Source organism: Pogoniulus pusillus, chromosome 9 (genome assembly GCF_015220805.1).
Source record: "Pogoniulus pusillus isolate bPogPus1 chromosome 9, bPogPus1.pri, whole genome shotgun sequence".
Taxonomy (NCBI): Eukaryota; Metazoa; Chordata; class Aves; order Piciformes; family Lybiidae; genus Pogoniulus; species Pogoniulus pusillus.
Window position 1 is genome coordinate 4,720,115 of NC_087272.1, and position 19,086 is coordinate 4,739,200.

A 19,086-nucleotide genomic window follows, 5' to 3' on the forward strand; every position below is an offset into this window, starting at 1 on the left:
CTGATGCAGTCCTATACAGTTAAGCCACAAAGCTTTCCCTGGCGCTCCTTTTCTCCATTTCACCAGACACCACAGCCCCTTGCAGCAGATAGAATTCACCAAAACAACCGACAAGCATTTTTCAACACAACAAGGCAAATTCAAACCCCTCCAGGCGTCCCAGACGGTACCTCTTTACCATACTGAAGGACAGCTCATGAATAAACCACTGCTACTCTTTGTAATGTAAACATCTTGGTGGTTGGCAAAAGCTGGGCTTTGGGGTTTTTTCTCTGTAATTGGAAGGGCTTGTCATTTAAGGAAACAATTAACATTTGTTAGGAGCAACTTGACTGTGAATGACTCCTGCTATTACGCTAAATACATTTAATTATGATTTATTGGCGCATAGCAACCTTTGCTAACACTGCAAGCCAACATTCATTTTCGCTTAATTAAACTCATTATAGCAACACTCTGCTACATGGTGTGGGGGGGGGAAAGCAAAAAATGGATAAAATGCAAAATGCCATCATGAATTGCTGGAAATTAAGGTCGCAAGGTAATGACGCAGAGGATTTCCCAGTGTTAAACTGCTGGAGCTACTGATAGGAGGAAAGTCTGAAAATGTGACAGAATCACAGAATCATTGAGGCTGCAAAAGACCTCTGAGATCCTCAAGTCCAGCCTAGAACCTAATGCTGTGACATCACCTAAGCCACATCACCAAGTGCCACGGCCAATCTTTTCCTAAAGACCTCGAGTGATGGCAACTCCACCACCTTCCCAGGCAGTCCATTCCAGTGTCTAATCACCCTTTCCATCAGGAAGTGCTTACTAATAGCCAACCTAAACCTTCCCTGGTGCAGCTTCAGGCCATGCCCTCTTGTCCTATCACAAGCTACCTGAGAGCAGAGCCTGACCCCTACCTGACTACATCTTCCCTTGAGATAGCTGTAGAGAGTGATAAGGTCCCTCCAGAGTCTTCCCTTACCCAGACTAACCAACACCAGCTCCCTCAGCCTCTTCTCATCAGCCTTCCTCTCCAGTCCCTTCCCCAGTCTCATCGCCCTCCTCTGGACCTGCTCCAGCACCTCAGTATCTCACTTCCAGTGAGGGGCCCAGAGCTACACACAGTGCTGGAGGTGAGGCCTCAGCAGCGCCGAATACAGGGGCAGAATAACATCCCTGGTGCCTCTGGCCACATTGTTCTTGACACAAGCCAAGGTGTCGTTGGCCTTGCGTGCCAGCTGGGTCCAGCTGGTTGTCACCCAGCACTGCCAGGTCCCTCTCTGCCAGGCTGCTCTCCAGCCACTCATCCCTCAGTCTGTAGCACTGCATGGGATTATCGTGGCCAAAGTGTAGGACCCTGCACTTTAGCCTGTTGAATCTCATCCCATTGGCCTCAGCCCATTGACCCAGTCTACCCAGGTCCCTGTGCAGCATCTTCCTACTGCCCGGGAGATCAACCCTCCCTCCCAGCTTGGTGTCATCCATGAATTTACTGATGGTAGATTCAACCCCCTCATCCAGGTCATCGAGAAGTTGTAACTGCAAGAACAGACTCTGGCTTTTGGACTGAGCCATAGAATCAAAACACTCTCAAATGAGCTCAAAGTCATGTCATAGAATCATAGAATCAACCAGGTTGGAAGACACCTCCAAGATCATCCAGTCCAACCTAGCACCCAGCCCTAGCCAGTCAACTAGACCATGGCACTGAGTGCCTCATCCAGTCTTTTCTGGAAGACCTCAAGGGACGGTGCCTCCACCACCTCCCTGGGCAGCCCATTCCAATGGCAAATCACTCTCTCTGTCTTGGCAGAAACGCATCAGTATCCTGGATTGCTCATCTGCTTATTTATTGAGTTTATTGAGTTTTCAGCAGCAAAATTTGTCTAAGACACCTCTCTCTGGGGGAAAAATTAAGTATCTTGGAAGAAAACAAATGTCCTTTTACTAGGGGCCTAACATACAGCACCTGTAGTAACTGCTTCCCCCAAAACTGGTACAATGGTGTAGCACTTTTGTTTTAATTCAGTGGTTAAAAGTTAAATATAGGAGAAAAACATCTGAATTATCAATCCTCAATAAATCTACCTCTTTCTGAATTTACATCTAAGCAATTTTAAACCAAAAAAGCCCAAACTGAAATCTCCAAATGCACTTTTGTGTGAGATGTGGTGTGACACACTCATTATTCCTCTTAAACACGCCAGAACCCTGGTCTGACATCATCCACCCGCAGTCTTTAATGGGGACACGGTCCAAAGGATGTGTGAAACGAGCTGAAAACCTTCCCTTTCTAACAGGATTTACCCGTGCAACTCCTGGGTGCAGATCAAAAATTCACCCCCCACACAAACCCCTTCTTCCTTTCTGCTGTTAATCACGAGGGCAGAGCTAAACTGCAGCCTGTCACTACTGCTAATGAATACGTTTTACACATCGTAGCTGGCTGCTTGCTCAGCAACAGCCTGTGCTGTCTGGAGGCCAAAGATAAGTGCTCAGGGATTACCTTTAAAACAATCCCCCCAGCTCTTTTGTCACTAAAAGCAGAAAATGGGAACAAAAACTCAGCTGTAATCCTTGCTTCTGTGGACTGGCCAATTTTCACCAATTGAAGGTTCAGAAAAAAGCCCTTGAAAATCAGAATCAAAGCTCAAAGTGCTGTGGCTGTGGCAAGGTCAGGATGTCTACATCAACTCCCTCCTCTCTCCCTCCACTCTTTCGGCTACTGTGCTCTGACCCAGACAAGAGAAAAATCCAGCACAAACATCTTCAGTTCTAACTGGTCATAGAATCATAGAATCAATCAGGTTGGAAGAGACCTCCAAGATTCAGAGTGGAGGTGAGGAGGAAGTTCTTCAGTGTAAGAGTGGTGAGAGCCTGGCATGGGTTGCCCAGGGAGGTGGTTGGGGCCCCATCCCTGGAGGTGTTTAAGGCCAGGCTGGATGAGGCTGTGGCCAGGCTGATCTAGGGTAGGGTGCCCCTGCCCATGGCAGGGGGTGTTGGAACTGGCTGATCCTTGTGGTCCCTTCCAACCCTGACTGATTCTATGACTCTATGATCATCCAGTCCAACCAAGTGAAGTCTACGCACTGCTGGCCTGTACTTTACACGGAGCAAGGGAGAAGAGTCAACAGAGAGCAGGAAGGTACTCGACACAGCCTTCTCAGGCCTCCAGGGGAGCCAGGCAGGCCTCCAGACCAACTGGTTATTATTTTGGCCTCATCTATGGCAGTGCAGTGTTGGGCTTCAGCATCCTGAGTCCCTGCTGCCTACAGGTCTGTCACTGCCCCAGATTTACAGGACCATTGCTGCACAAAAATTGCTTGAAGGGCAGCATTTTCCTTTGCTGAAGGGGAAGCCTCTCAGAAATGGTCTGAGTTGGCTTTTGCCCCTACAGAAAATCAATCTTTCACATTTGTAACTGTGACCACTGGGTTTTCTAAAGGACTTTGAAAGATTACCTTTTATGAACAGATTACCTGCCTGGTGAATGTGGGGCAGGCTGTGGATGGAATCTATCTGGAATTCAACAAAGCCTTTGACACCATCTGCCATAACAAGCTCCTGGCAAAGCTGGCAGCTCCTGGCTTGGACAGATTCACTTTGATATGGGTCAAGAACTGGCTGGAGGACCAGGCCCAGAGAGTGGGGGTGAATGGTGCCTCTCATTGACCTCTCCACACTCAACAGACCAGGAATTTAACTAGAATTGTAGAATCAACCAGGTTGGAAGAGACCTCCAAGATCATCCAGTCCAACCTAGCACCCAGCCCTGGCCAATCAACCAGATCATGGCACTAAGTGCCCCAGGCAGGCTTTGCTTCAACACCTCCAGGCACAGCGACTCCACCACCTCCCTGGGCAGCCCATTCCAATGCCAATCACTCTCTCTGCCAACAACTTCATCCTAACATCCAGCCTAGACCTAGATGGTTGCCTGGAAGAAGAAACCAACCCCACCTGGCTACAGCCTCCCTTCAGGTAGTTGCAGATGGCAGTCACCCCTGAGCCTCCTCTTCTGCAGGCTACACCCCCCCAGCTCCCTCAGCCTCTCCTCATAGGGTTTGTGCTCCAGGCCCCTCACCAGCTTTGTTGCCCTTCTCTGGACACCTTCCAGCACCTCAACATCTCTCTGCAATTCAGGAGCCCAGAACTGGACACAGCACTCAAGGTGTGGCCTGACCAGTGCTGAGCACAGGAGAAGAAGAACCTCCCTTGCCCTGCTGGCCACACTGCTCCTGATCCAGGCCAGGATGCCATTGGCTCTGCTGCCCACCTGGGCATACTGATCAAGCATATTATTGATCAACAATTGATCAAGCATTATTATTTTCTTACACTGCAAATTCTCCCAATGTATCAGTAAATACTAAATCTAGCTTGTACTTGCCCTGAATTTTAAAGCTTTACTTTAAAAATACAAAAATTTGTCAAAAATATTTTAAATGCTTCTCTGTTAAGTCCAAGTTACAAAAAACAGCAGTGAAGAAAAACTCTTCTTTTGGTCTTCTCTCTCTCCCTCTGTTAAAAAAAAAATCCTCAAACAAATTGTGTGGTAGCTCTGTCTTAATAAAAGGACATTTTCACCTTCATGCTGTGTTCTTGAAGCACCAAAGAGAGTGTGAAAAGGAAGGAAGGAAGGAAGGAAGGAAGGAAGGAAGGAAGGAAGGAAGGAAGGAAGGAAGGAAGGAAGGAAGGAAGGAAGGAAGGAAGGAAGGAAGGAAGGAAGGAAGGAGGGAAGGAGGGAAGGAGGGAAGGAGGGAAGGAGGGAAGGAGGGAAGGAGGGAAGGAGGGAAGGAGGGAAGGAGGGAAGGAGGGAAGGAGGGAAGGAGGGAAGGAGGGAAGGAGGGAAGGAGGGAAGGAGGGAAGGAGGGAAGGAGGGAAGGAGGGAAGGAGGGAAGGAGGGAAGGAGGGAAGGAGGGAAGGAGGGAAGGAGGGAAAGAGGGAAGGAGGGAAGGAGGGAAGGAGGGAAGGAGGGAAGGAGGGAAGGAAGGAGACAACTGCAGAGGAATTGAAAGGACAGCAACCAGCCCAAACAAAGTATCCAGCACACCACTATGTAAGGAGAGCTCCTTGGGATCTTCTAACCATGCAAGAAGCTGTCCTTGCTTATAAACGTAACGAGGAGGCAGCCAGCGCCGTGGGCTCCAAGCTCACAGCCCACACTTACTAACTTCAAAGCTACTCCTACAGCATGCTTTCCATACCCCATGCCTTGCTCCTACGTGCAACTGCGGCCTGTATTTCCCCTGCAGACATGAAACTGCAGGGGAAAGGCATAGAGAGGCCACATGGCTACTCAGAAAAGAAAATCAAACTTGGAGTTACCACCTGAGGGGCTGCAAGGTCACTCAGCTGCTGAGCACCTTGTTGTGTTTCTTATCCTGGAAGAGCTCTCTGGGTTAATGGGGAAAGACCAGCCCATCCTAAATGTCACCTCAAATCAGGAAGTGCTTACTCAGTTCTGCCACTAGGGAATGGGAAGATTGTTGTGGGCCACTGCACACAGTGATTCCTACAGGTACTTTTTCTGCATCTGCCATGCTCTTATGAAAACGTCTCAAGGCTCTTCTCTTACCACCACTGCATATTTACCACAGACACTCACAAGCCCCTTTATTGCTTTGGCCACAAAAGACAAACATGCAAGCAAATGAGCAATTGGCTACATAATTTATTGTACCTTGTTCTTCTGCAGTGCAGTGTCTCCTGTACAGCTCCATTCCGAAGCTTCAGACGCAGGCACCACAGCGAAGGGAAGGCTTAGTGACAGGAAACACACCAGCAGCTAGACCTGTGCATCGTGAGTTAGAATGCTCTTCTGGAAATAGAAAGAGCAAAAATAGCAGAGACAGTCAAACTTTACAGCAACTTATTAATTCTGCATGAGAAGTAATTATTCCAATATTTTACATAATGATACCAGCTTTTCATAGAATCATAGAATCAGTCAGGGTTAGAAGGGACCACAAGGATCAGCCAGTTCCAACCCCCCTGCCATGCCCAGGGACACCCTACCCTAGAGCAGCCTGCACACAGCCTCAGCCAGCCTGGCCTTAAACACCTCCAGCCATGGGGCCTCAACCACCTCCCTGGGCAACCCATGCCAGCCTCTCACCACTCTCATGCTCAACAACTTCCTCCTCACAGCCAGTCTCAATTTCCCCACCTCCAGCTTTGCTCCATTCCCCCCACTCCTGTCACTCCCTGATAGCCTCAGAAGTCCCTCCCCAGCTTTTTTGTAGCCCCCTTCAGATCCTGGAAGGCCACAAGAAGGTCACCTGGGAGCCTCCTCTGCTCCAGCCTGCACAGCCCCAACTCTTTCAGGCTATGCTCACAGCAGAGCTGCTGCAGCCCTCTGAGCATCCTCCTGACCCTTCTCTGGACACACTCCAGCATCTCCACATCCTTCTTGTAATGGGGGCTCCAGAACTGGATGCAGTACTCCAGGTGGGGTCTCACCAGAGTGTATCAGAGGGGGAGAATCACCTCCCTCCACCTGCTGGCCACACTTCTGCTGCTGCAGCCCAGGCTCTGCTTGGCTCTCTGAGCTGCAAGTGCACACTGCTGGCTCCTGTTGAGCTTCTCCTCCAGCAGCACCCCCAAGTCCCTCTCCTCAGGTCTGCTCTCCAGCCACTCACTGCCCAGCCTGCATTGGTGCTTGGGATTACCGCCACCCAGATGCAGGACCTTGCACTTGGTCTTGTTATCCCTCATGAGCTTGGCTTATGCCCACCTCTCCAGCCTGTCCAGGCCTCTCTGGACACATCCCTGCCCTCCAGCCTGGCTGCTGCACCACACAGCTTGGTGTGCTCAGCAAACTTGCTGAGGCTGCACTCAGTGCCTCTGTCCATGGCACCCATAAGGATGTCGAACAAGACTGGTTCCAGGACTGATCCCTGAGGGACTCTGCTTGTCACTGGCCTCCACTGGGACGTGGCCCCATTGACAGCCACTCTTTGGGTGCAGCCATCAAGCCAGTTCTTTATCCATCTCATGCTCCACCCATCAAACCCATGTGTCACCAGCTTGGAGACTGGGATGTGGTGTGGGACAGTGTCTTTCTTTCCTTTCTTCTTTCTTTCTGTGCTAGTTGAGGCTAACTGGAACATTTTAGTGAGAGAAATAAGGTTAAAGGCTGTGAAAAGGAACACCTAAAGTGTCACACTTCCTTCCTTCCTTCCTTCCTTCCTTCCTTCCTTCCTTCCTTCCTTCCTTCCTTCCTTCCTTCCTTCCTTCCTTCCTTCCTTCCTTCCTTCCTTCCTTCCTTCCTTCCTTCCTTCCTTCCTTCCTTCCTTCCTTCCTTCCTTCCTTCCCTCCCTTCCCTCCCTCCTTCTCTCATTTTCTTTCTTTCTACAAATGGGAAGATTGTACAAGTCCCTTAAATCTTACCATAGGTTTTATGACAACATACTTTCTCTTCCAGCATCACCACACTAGATCCTATCACTAATTCCAGAGGGAGCTGCCATACTAAGAAATGTGTGGCTTACTACTTGTTTGTGGTGTTTAGCATAAGAGAAGTCTTTACTTCTGTTAGGAAGGTTCATCACTTCAAACAAAGACATTCCAGATTAGTGAAGCAGGACAAACCCAAAGTCAGTTATTCCAGACCAATGGTTGCTAAGAACATTTTTCAGCCTAAGAGCTACAGATATCTAATAGCCTATGACGACTGTGCTATGCTGGCTGTTGGTTATTTACTTTATAAACACAGTACTTGTCCTCATACAGCTCTGTTTTGGTTGTTGGGTTTTTTTTCCTTACAGACAAAAGATTAATGTTTTTCATCAAGGCTTTACTTTAAAAAAAAAGTACTTTAAAACATGTTTCAGTGACTGCAGAGCTTTGTTCCCATTTTCACTGTGCTAGTTAAATAAAGGAGTTCATGAATCATTTTGTGCTCTGAATTTTGCAGAGCTATGATTGCTGAGAAAAGACTTTGTAGGAAGAGCTCTAGTAGATAAGCACTGGCTTTATTAGGTTATGATAAAAAGGAGTTACCAATGACTCCAGCAAATGTAAGATGCTTTACTGCCAAGCATTGCAGTGATATATTGCAGAATACTTTTTAATTGGTACTTAGCATTCAGTGTTCTGCCGACAACTGCAGTTCACATCTAGCCAGCACCCACACAAAATCCACTTTGCATGTGCACTCAAAATTACTGGTCAGAATTAACGGCCAAATGCACACTTCCCATCTTCCAAAGTTCTTACTTGTTAAAAACTCCTTTTCCTCTTGGATCTATCCCACTGGTCAAATACCAACATGAAAAGACAGAGGACAATCATTCATGTATGACATACAAGCATTTACCATCTGTCTTGGGGGTGTGTCTCATTCCAGAAGACTCTGGGGTTTGTCATGGTTAGATGGTTAAGGTTTTTTTCCATCTTGCTTTCAATTGCTCATCCTAATGCCTCCAGCACCTCTAAGGAGTGGTACCACTGACAGCAGAGAGGGAGAAAACTTATGAAGCTATCCAGGTCATCTGCTCAGTGAATTCCATGAAAAACAGCCTCAATTACTTTTGTGTCCAGTTGCTATCTAAGTGAAGCATCACACAGGCTGTGAGCTACCAGATACTGCTTTCAGCCTTAACGTTCAGCATGGTTACTTCTGCATTCCTACACAAATGAGACCAGCACCATCCCCTGCCCCTCAAAAAGCAGCTCCCAAAGGTACAGCTTTCAGCATTCTTTCAACACACAAAACAAATTACAGAAGATTCTTCACATGTGGAACTTAGGACTTGCTTTAACACTAAAACTCAAAATGAGAAAGGATAGAGCCGATGATATGTTAAAGACATAAAACCATAGAATCAACCAGGTTGGAAGAGACCTGCAAGAGCATCCAGTCCAACCTGTCACCATGGCACTAAGTGCCTCATTCAGGCTCTCCTTGAACACCTCCAGAGATGGTGACTCCACCACCTCCCTGGGCAGCCCATTCCAATGGGCTGGAGACTGTGTCCCCTTCTTCTCTTGCTGCTTGCCTGGCACAAGAGCCCAACCCCACCTGGCTACAGCCTCCCTTCAGGTAGTTGCAGACAGCAATGAGGTCTGCCCTGAGCCTCCTCTTCTGCAGGCTGCACACCTCCAGCTCCCTCAGCTTCTCCTCACAGGGTTTGTGTTCCAGGACTTTCACCAGCTTTGTCAAAATATATCAAAGATAATATTGTACCAAAAAAAGTCAGTTAAGAGATAAATGCCATATAGCTTTGGCAGTCTGAGAATTCTCTTGTTCCAGTGCGTTATGGAGGCAGGGAATTAATGTGCCTGAGTCAGGAACTGAAAAACACAATTATTTCATTTTCCTGAAAATCCCTCCCCAAAACTATATACAAAACTAGTTTAGGTTTATTTACAGATTCTAATTTGATTGGGAATTCTTCAAAGGATGTTATGGACAAATTCAGAGATTTAGGAAGTCCTAAGCAGCCACAACCTCCCTAGGCAACCTGTTCAAGCTTTCACCCTGATTGTAGCAGCTGAATATGAGCCAGCAGTGTGCCCAGGTGGCAAAGAAAGCCAAAGGCATCCTGGCTTGGATTAGAAATGCTGTGTCCAGCAGGAGTAGGGAGGTGACTGTCCCCTTGCACTCAGCTATGGTGAGGCCACACCTCAAGTATTGTGTTCAGTTTTAAGCACCTCATTACAAGAGGGATGTGGAGGTGCTGGAGTGAGTGCAGAGGAGGGCAACAGAGCTGGGAAAGGGCCTGGAGAATAAATCTGATGAAGAGCAACTGAAGGAGCTGGGGATGGTTAGTTTGAAACAGAGGAGGCTGAGGGGAGACCTCATGGCTGTCTGCAGCTACCTGAAAGGAGGTTGTGGAAGGGTTGGTGCTGGTCTCTTTTCACAGGTAAACAGTGGTAGAACAAGAGGGAATGGCCTCAAGCTGTGACTGGATAGGCTGAGACCAGATGTTAGGAAACACTTTTTCCCAGCCTGAGTAGTCAGGCATTGGAATGGGCTGCCCAGGGGGTGGAGTCATCGACCTCAGATGCATTTAAAAGTTGTTTGGATGTGGTGCTTGGGGATATGGTTTAAGAGTGAAGTTTGTAGAGTAGGGATATTGGATGGACTCGGTGATCCTAGGGGCTTTTCCAACCAGAATGTTTCTGTGGTGTCTCTATTTGACATTGGAAATGAATCTGTTTCTAATAGCAAGAAAGTTTTTGCCTACTCACTTTCCAACCACCCTGCTACAGAACCTAGTTCCTACAGCAGCAGAGCTCCCTCACTTGGCTGCAGGCTCTCCCTGGTGGGGTGAGGATGCAGAGCATGTGGGGGTTTCTGATTCACCAGGGATAGCAGGGATGCCCCCGTTCAGTACAGTAAAACCTACTTGTGAATGTTATCAGCATATTTCCAAGGAAAAGTGGGCAGGTGGATGGCTGAATAAATCACTGGAGTGCAGAACTGCATGTGGCACCTCAGCCTGCTCTGCAAGGCATGAATCCCACACGGGGCTCTGGGAGTGCTGGGGACCATTCTCACAGCTATGACAGATTTTTCAGCTCTGTTGGGTCAGTCTGGCTGTAGGTCAATTCCCCACACTAAAGACAGAGAAGAAATACTTCCACATTGTGCCATACAATTTCTGGGTTACTTAGAAAAGTATTAGGAGGAAGTCTAATGCTTGCATTTTGTTGTTTGTGCTGTGAGAACGGAGGAGTGTGGTGTCATGTGAGCAGAAAAGAGAGCATAGAGGAGTATGGTGTCATGTAAGGTGTCATGTATGGTGTCATGTAAGCAGAAAAGACATCTGCTAAGAAGAAAAAAAATAAAGAGCAGTTTTCCTTTATCAGAAGCTTTAAGAACAGCAATTTTGAACAGCTATAGGAGATCACAGTGAAAGGGATTTCTCCTTTGGAAGGAGCTTGCAGCTTGTCTCTGTCAGTAATGTACTAATGCTGGATTAAGTTCTGCATGAAACAGAAAGGAAAAAAAAAGATAATTCACTAAATGTAACTTTTTAAAACCTGAACTGAAGAAATCTTTTCAAATCCTCTCTAGCACATTAAGAAGAAAATTCTGTAAGGTCAAATAGCACCCAGGAGATTTATTGAGACACTGGCAGTAACAAGTGAACCACGCCAAGGTCTACAAGCACTTGGCTTGGCTTTGAACAACGAGGGGTAATGGGTCTGAACTGGCAGAGGGGAGATTCAAACCAGATGTCAGGAAAGGGTTCTTGGCAGTGAGAGTGGTGAGACACTGCCACAGGTTGCCCAGGGAGGTTGTGGCTGCTCCCTGCCTGGAAGTGTTGAAGGCCAGGTTGGATGAGGCCTTGAGCGACCTGTTCTAGTGGGAGGTGTCCCTGCCTATGGCAGGGGGTTGGAACTGGATGATCCTTGAGGTCTCTTCCAACCTAAGCCATTTTATGAGTCTATGATTCTATGATTTCTCTGCAATATCCAGCTAGTCTAAGCCCAGCAGAATGCATATGGTGGCCCACAAAGTAAAGGTGTTAACTTGCATGATATGTCCTGTAGTCAAAGGTTTTGAGCAGAGCTACTACTGCTCGCAGGAAGTGCAAGAAGAGAAAAGCTTTGAAACAAAATATTTGTTCTAATGCAAAAGACTAAAATCTTACTTGGTCACTTTGGATGTATTCAGAATGTATCTTTGATTTTCAGAATCTTAAACTCATAGTCACCTTCTGTTCAGACCCAAGCCTTCAATAAACCCCAGCTGCTCATGGTCTTTTCTTGTGGTTCTTCAATATGCAGAGCTAAAAAGGCAAACAAGTACATCTGTAAACTGGTAAGTCAACAAGGGAGTACTTGCAGCTAATTCTGGTGAAGAGGAGATGCAACCAGCATCAACACATCACAGAATGTCAGGAGCTAGATGGGAAAGCCCATCCAGTGCAACTCCCCTGCCAGAGCAGAATCACCTACAGCAGATCACACAGGAATGAGTTCAGGCAGGTTCTGAATATCTTCAAAGGAGGAGACTCCGCAGCTCCCCTGTGCAGCCTGTTCCAGTGTTCTGTCACCCTTTCTCATGTCTGCATGGAACTTCCTATGCCTCAGCTTCCACCCATTGCCCCTCGTCCTGTCACTGGGCATCACTGAGCAGAGCCTGGCTCCAGCCTCCTGGCACTCAGCCTCACTCTCCTCTGCCAGGCAAGCAGCAACAAAACAAGGGCACACAGTCTCAAGCTGTGCCAGAGGAGGTCTAGGCTGGATGTTAGGAGGAAGTTGTTGGCAGAGAGAGTGATTGGCATTGGAATGGGCTGCCCAGGGAGGTGGTGGAGTGGCTGTCCCTGGAGGTGTTGAAGCAAAGCCTGGCTGGGGCACTTAGTGCCATGGTCTGGTGGAATGGCCAGGGCTGGGTGCTAGGTTGGGCTGGATGAGCTTGGAGGTCTCTTCCAAAATGGATGATTCTATGATATGACTTTACATATTTATAAGTGAGGTCACTCCTCAGCCTCCTCTTCTCCAAACTAGAGACCCAGCTCCTTATCAAAAAAAATCTTCATCAAGATCCCAAAATCAAACAAACAGAAAATCAAAGCCCAAAAAATAAGGCAAACAAAAGGGGAGGGGGCAGGGGGGAAGGGAAAAGTAAGAAAGGGTAGCAAATACAGGACAGATATACCTTTGCCTTCCCAGAGCCACCTGGCTGGCAGAAGACAGACACCATTCAGCCCAAGGCAGTGTAAGACACCTACCAATGTGCTGCCTAATGCACACTGCCAGGAGAACTGTTTTGGTTCGGTTTCTTCTGTGTGGGAAGCAAGAATTAATGCTAACACTTCCTAACATGGAACCTCAGATGAAACTAACCTTGCCTTTCCTCTGCAGTGCTGCTCAGCTGCGGCACTCGCAGGTGACTAATGAGCTTCCAGTGCTTACGCCAGGGGATTAAACATTCGTTACTGCCACGTTATGGAATCATAGAATGGCTTAGGGTGGAAGTGACCTCGAGGATCATTTATTCCCAACCCTCTGCCATAGGCAGGGACACTTCCCACTAGATCAGGTTGCTCAAGGCCTCATCCAACCTGGCCTTCAACACCTCCAGGGAGGTTGTGGAGCACAGAAGCACCCAATCGAAGATCACATTGGGTGATTCTGTGCTCCACAATCTCCCTGGACAACCTCTGCCAGTGTCTCACCACCCTCACTGCAAAGAACCCTTTCCTAACGTCTAGTTGGAATCTCCCCTCTGCCAGTTTAAACCCATTACTTTGTATCCTGTCATTACAAGACCTTGTCAGTAGTCCCTCCCCAGCCTTCCTGTAGCCTGTTTAAATGTTTCTTGCATATTGGTTTCTTTTGTCTGCTTTTCCAGTAAATTCAGAGTGTAGCCTCATAATTGTTTCCACAGTAACAGTAGAACACTGAGTTCATTGTGCTGTCTCTTAAAGAGGAAAACAACTGGTCTGAGGAGGAAGTTTGCCACCTACATTTCATTTATATGTAACTTTTCAGCTCCTCTACAATGCATTCACAGAAAAACCAAACCAACCCAAATATATCTGAAAGCAAGTGAAAATTAAACATGTTTTAACCTGTCCTAGCTTGAGCCTAGCTGGGATATTTAGTGGGAGGAATTAAATGCTAGGCTGTGAAAGGGAAACAATGGTGATGGCTGCTGCACTCATAGGCTTGCTGAGATGGATAAGAACAAGAACATGAATATAGATAACAGAGTTGCTCTCTGGCCCTGGCTGCAGGCACTTCTCTCTCTAACTTCCTGCCTAACTAATCCTTCTGCTTCCTAACTCCCCTGGCCGATTCTTCAAACTCACCTTGAACGTAAGGCAAGGTCTGGGATAAGGCAGAGGGGTGGGAAGAAGGTGGCAGGGTGGTTGGGAGCCCCTGCTGGGGACTCTGGTTTCTGGGAGGGCTGCTGTGTTTCTGTATTACTTTTCCACTTGTCTATGTCTGTCTATAGCTGTGTAGATTGCAAATACCTGCTTGTATACTGTGCCAAGCTGTAAACAGAAAGCTTCATTCTAATTTCCAGGCTCAGCTGAGTCAAGTCTGGGTGATTTTCCTAAGTGTAGGGGGGGCAGGTAACACCCAAACCATCACATAACTCCTCCCTGAAACAGTTAGAATTTGTTTTAGCTAAGGGTGAAGGATTCTGCTCTGAAATGAATTTGTACTGCATGTAACCACATACCATTCCTTCTGAGTACAGAAACGAATGCAAGGGTGGGGAATTGCAAGCATATTACTTGTTTCTCCACCACACAGAACAAAGGCACTCACTGTCTAGCCAGAGAAACAGAGTCAGACTTAGCATGTTTCTTTGGTGGACAACAGACTGTGAAGTGTAACCCCCTGTTTTGATTTTTTAAGGTTTCTAGCAATATCATAATGCTTACCACCATAGATTCCCTAAACACACAGAGAATGGACTGTGACAGGCTGCCTTGTTTTCACAGAAGTGCCTCCTCTGGCTGCCACCAGGATTGCATGAAGCAACCTTAAAGGTCTCCTGAGGCTGGTACCCTTGCACAATGGGCTTAGCTGGGGACAGACTGGGTGAGGCACTTGGTGCCACCCTCTAGTTGATCAGATAGGGCTGAGTGCTAGGTTGGACAGGAGGAGCTTGAAGGTCTCTTCCAACCTGCTCCATTCTATGACTCTATGATAGACAAATGTAAAAGTACCATGTCACAAATACAGCAGCAGGATCAGGAGCTGGCACAAACAATCTAAAACTCAGCAACAGCCTTCATTTTATCATTCCCTGGCAAGCTGCTGGCCAGAAGGGAGCACCTACATCCACACATGCATTTAAAATACTTCTGTAGGGAGCAACACTAATACTGCTCACAGGTTTTATTACTGTGCTGCTCTGAATTTTAAATTGTCAGTTTTAAATAGCACTGGAAAACGCAGAAGCTGAGCATTTCTGAAGCTCAGACACCATATATTTATTACCTAAATATATATTCAAGGCACTGGCACAGGAATCCTCTTTGAAAAACCTGAGTGCTGGAAGTGATGCTTCAGGCATGAGTCACTGGATATAGAGGCTAGAACAAAAGAGGGGGAGAAAGGGAGGGGAGAAAGGGAGGGGAGAAAGAGAAGGGAGAAAGGGAGGGGAAAAAGGGAGGGGAGAAAGGAGGAGAGAAAAGAGGGGAGAAAGGGGGGGAGAAAATGGGGGAGAAAGGAGGGGAGAAAGGTGGGGAGAAAGGGGACAAAACATTTTCCTCTCATTCACTCCTTGTTTCAATTAGCCATGTAAAAGACTGTAGAGGGTGTAGATACAAACGACTTGGAACATATCTTGTAGATTTCCAGCATAAAGTGCAAGCACCCTGGAAACTGCTGATACACAGCATTGACAGTCCTGGTTTCCTTAGCAGCCATTGTCTGGACATTCATTACCTGAATGAAAATGTAATCTACAGACACTGCTATCCACCTTCTGGAGAGGTGCTATTCTCAGAGTGACCCTCCCCATGAGAAAAAAAAGGAAAAGACAGCCTGGCAGCAATGTCCTAATGAACACAGGAAGGCCTGTTGTTTTTGCAGTATGCTTAAAGCCTCCTGCAGCATCTAGGGTAGGGTGCCCCTGCCCATGGCACCAAAGTTGGAACTAGATGATCCTTGTGGTCCCATCCAATTCTGACTGAGTCTATAACTCATCTAGAGGTGCCTGTGAAATGAGCTCACCTGAAGTACATCAGCATGCTGCCTTGATGAGATTTAACAAGGCCAAGTGCAGGGTTCTGCATTTTGGCCACAACAACCCCAAGCAGCGCTATAGGCTGGGGACAGAGTGGCTGGAGAGCAGCCAGGAGGAGAGGGACCTGGGGGTATTGATAGATAGTAGCTGAAGATGAGCCAGCAGTGTGCCCAGGTGGCCAGTGGCATCCTGGCCTGCATCAGGAACAGTGTGGCCAGTAGGACAAGGGAGGTTATTCTGCCCCTGTACTCAGCACTGCTCAGGCCACACCTTGAGTGCTGTGTCCAGTTCTGGGCCCCTCAATTCAAGAGAGATGTTGAGGTGCTGGAAGGTGTCCAGAGAAGGGCAACAAAGCTGGTGAGGGGCCTGGAGCACAAATCCTATGAGGAAAGGTTGAGGGAGCTGGGGTTGTTTAGCCTGGAGAAGAAGAGGATCAGGGGTGATCTTATTACTGTCTACAACTACCTGAAGGGACATTGTAGCCAGGTGGGGGGTGGCCTCTTCTCCCAGGCAACCAGCAATAGAACAAGGGGACACAGTCTCAAGTTGTGCCAGGGTAGGTCTAGGCTGGATGTCAGGAGGACGTTCTTTACACAGAGAGTGACTGGCATTGGAATGGGCTGCCCAGGGAGGTAGTGGAGGCACCGTCCCTGGAGGTGTTCAAGAAAAGGACTGGCTGAGGCACTTAGTGCATGGTCTAGTTGACTGGCTAGGGCTGGGTGCTAGGTTGGAGTGGATGATCTTGGAGGTCTCTTCCAACCTGGTTGATTCTATGATTCTATGATCTGTTTTTATCCTTCCATGGCTCTGCCTCTATGTAAGTGCAGTCATTAAAAGGAGAAATATGTAATTCAGCTACAAATGGCTGAGATAGTATCTTCAGAAAAACACCTTCACATTTTACAGCTGAGAAAGGAGAGGAGAGAAAGAGAGAAAAAAAGAGTGAGAGAGCTCCTACAGAACAAGCTTTAGGAGACTACTCAGTATGCTAAATGTTTCTAAAGGGAACAGAAGAAAACATGCTAAAGCTGGAAGGAAAAATCATAGAATCAAATAGGTTGGAAGGGACCTCCAAGATCATCCAGGCCAACCTAGCACCCAGCCCTAGCCAGACCATGGCAGCATCCAGGCTTTGCTTCAACACCTCCAGGCACAGCGACTCCACCACCTCCCTGGGCAGCCCATTCCAATGCCAATCACTCTCTCTGCCAACAACTTCCTAACAACATCCAGCCCAGACCTCTGGCAGCACAGCTTGAGACTGTGTCCCCTTCTTCTGTTGCTGGTTGCCTGATGTTTTTTTGTCAGAAAACTGCAGACAAAAGCTAATAAAAAGTTAAAGAAAGCCAAGATTAAGATATGGCAGGGTTGTGTAGGAGCACAAAAGACCTGCAAAGTATGAACTGCCAAAGTACTGCAGGATTTTGCCCTAAACACCCTGCCTACTTTGCTAAAGAATCTCCTTACAAGTTATAAACTGTGAGGGGACATTCCTATTTTTCTCCTGTATTAAAGCACTCAAGACAGTAACAGCATAGTCCAGAGGTCAGACAGGCAACTCTAAAACATTATACATAGGGATTTTCTTATTTGCTGTGAAATGGAATACCTCCACTCTTACGGAGAAACAACAAACCTTTAGAGCATGCTAGGAACAAAAGCCTCATTTCTCTGACACTGGAGTGCTTGGCCCCATTAAAAGGGTTATCAATCAGAAAAGGTGCCAGTTAGGGTGTTTCCTGTGATATGAACATGTCCAGAGAAGGGCAACAAAGCTGGTGAGGGGCCTGGAGCACAAATCCTATGAGGAGAGGTTGAGGGAGCTGGGCCTGTTTAGCCTGGAGAAGAGGAGGCTCAGGGGTGATCTTATTACTGTCTACAACTACCTGAAGGGGCACTGTAGCCAGGTGGGGGGTGGCCTCTTCTCCCAGGTAACCAGCAATAGAACAAAGGGACACAGTCTCAAGTTGTGCCAGGGTAGGTATAGGCTGGATGTTAGGAAGAAGTTCTTCCCAGAGAGAGTGATTGGCATTGGAATGGGCTGCCCAGGGAGGTGGTGGAGGCACCGTCCCTGGAGGTCTTCAAGAAAAGCCTGGATGAGGCACTTAGTGCCATGGTCTGGTTGATTGGCTAGGGCTGGGTGATAGGTTGGACTGGATGATCTTGGAGGTCTCTTCCAACCTGGTTGATTCTATGAACAACCTTCCAGCAGTAACCTGACTAAGATCACCAATTCATTTTACATAGGCTGCTGACCAACCATTAGATGGCAATGAATTTTAGTCACTACCAATCTGAGACAGACAGGAGCCAGTGACCTGGAGGTGAGAAGACTTGGATTGCATCACCAGTCCTCTGATCTATCCTGTGCCTTGCCTATCTGCTTTTCACAGGGGATCAGCCTTTACAAACAGACAGTTGCCACTGCTGCCAGGCTGTGCTGCTTAGCTGCTGTCGTTGATGATAGTCAATGCAACAATTCTCTGAGGAAACAGAATCCAACTGCACGGTAAAGCATTACAAGAATTTGCCATTTACACTCCTATAAAAATCCTTTTGCAGGCAAAACCACCTGCAACAAAACGAATCTGCAATAAAGTAAAATGTCTGTATTGAGGAAAAACCTTTTGGGTTTTTTTAATTACATCTTTGACTCATCCAAGTTAAGAGAGAAAAAGACATCTCAGGAATATGAGGAAAACGTTTGTTATTTTTCCTCAGTCATGTTAAAAAGCAAGCAAACAAGAAAACTCCATGTTATTTCTTCTGGATGAATGACAACAGCATTTCTGAGCCACACAAATATCTAGCAATTTGTCATCCCCTTGAATTTATTTGAAGATACTTTCCTTAATAATCTTTCCTTTAAAGACATCTCCCCGCTTTAACTATCACCACTTTGCCAGTTTCAGGCCTCGTTGCTAGCAAGCACTTTTACAGCTTTTATTTCCTCTGCTTCAAGTGACTGTAATCACACTTTCATTTTTATGGCTGGGACTCTGAATCAAAAACAAAAATCTCAGCCTTTCCTCTACCCAGCACTGACATAAAGTAACACAATGTGATGGTTGGGGTGCTAGCTGCCCTCCTACACTTAAGAACACCACCCAGACCAGACTCAGCCAAGCTGGGAGCTAGAATGAAGCTTTCTATTTACAGCTTAGCACAAGATACAAGCAGATATTTACTGTATCCACAGCTATAGGCAGAACTATACAAGTTAAAGATAAGACAGAAACACAGCAGCCCTCCCAGAAACCAGAGTTCCCAGGAGGGGCTCCCAACCACCCTGCCACCCCTCTGCTGTATCCCAGACTTTGCCTTGCATTCAAGGTGAGTTTGGAGAATTGGTCAGGGGAGGTAGGAAGCAGATGGATTAGACAAACAGTAGGTTAGGGAGAGAAGTGCAGGCAGCCAGAGCCAGAGAG

General features: G+C 47.3%; 1 long non-coding RNA gene across 1 annotated transcript in view; it reads right to left on the reverse strand.

Annotated features, from left to right (window-relative positions):
- Positions 1-5,661: 5,661 nt before the first annotated feature.
- LOC135177964 (uncharacterized) overlaps positions 5,662-19,086 on the reverse strand; it is an 87,367-nt gene continuing 73,942 nt past the window's right edge. Inside the window, exon 4 of the long non-coding RNA XR_010303284.1 lies at positions 5,662-5,812. This is a non-coding gene — a long non-coding RNA (uncharacterized LOC135177964). The remainder of the gene's footprint in view (positions 5,813-19,086) is intronic.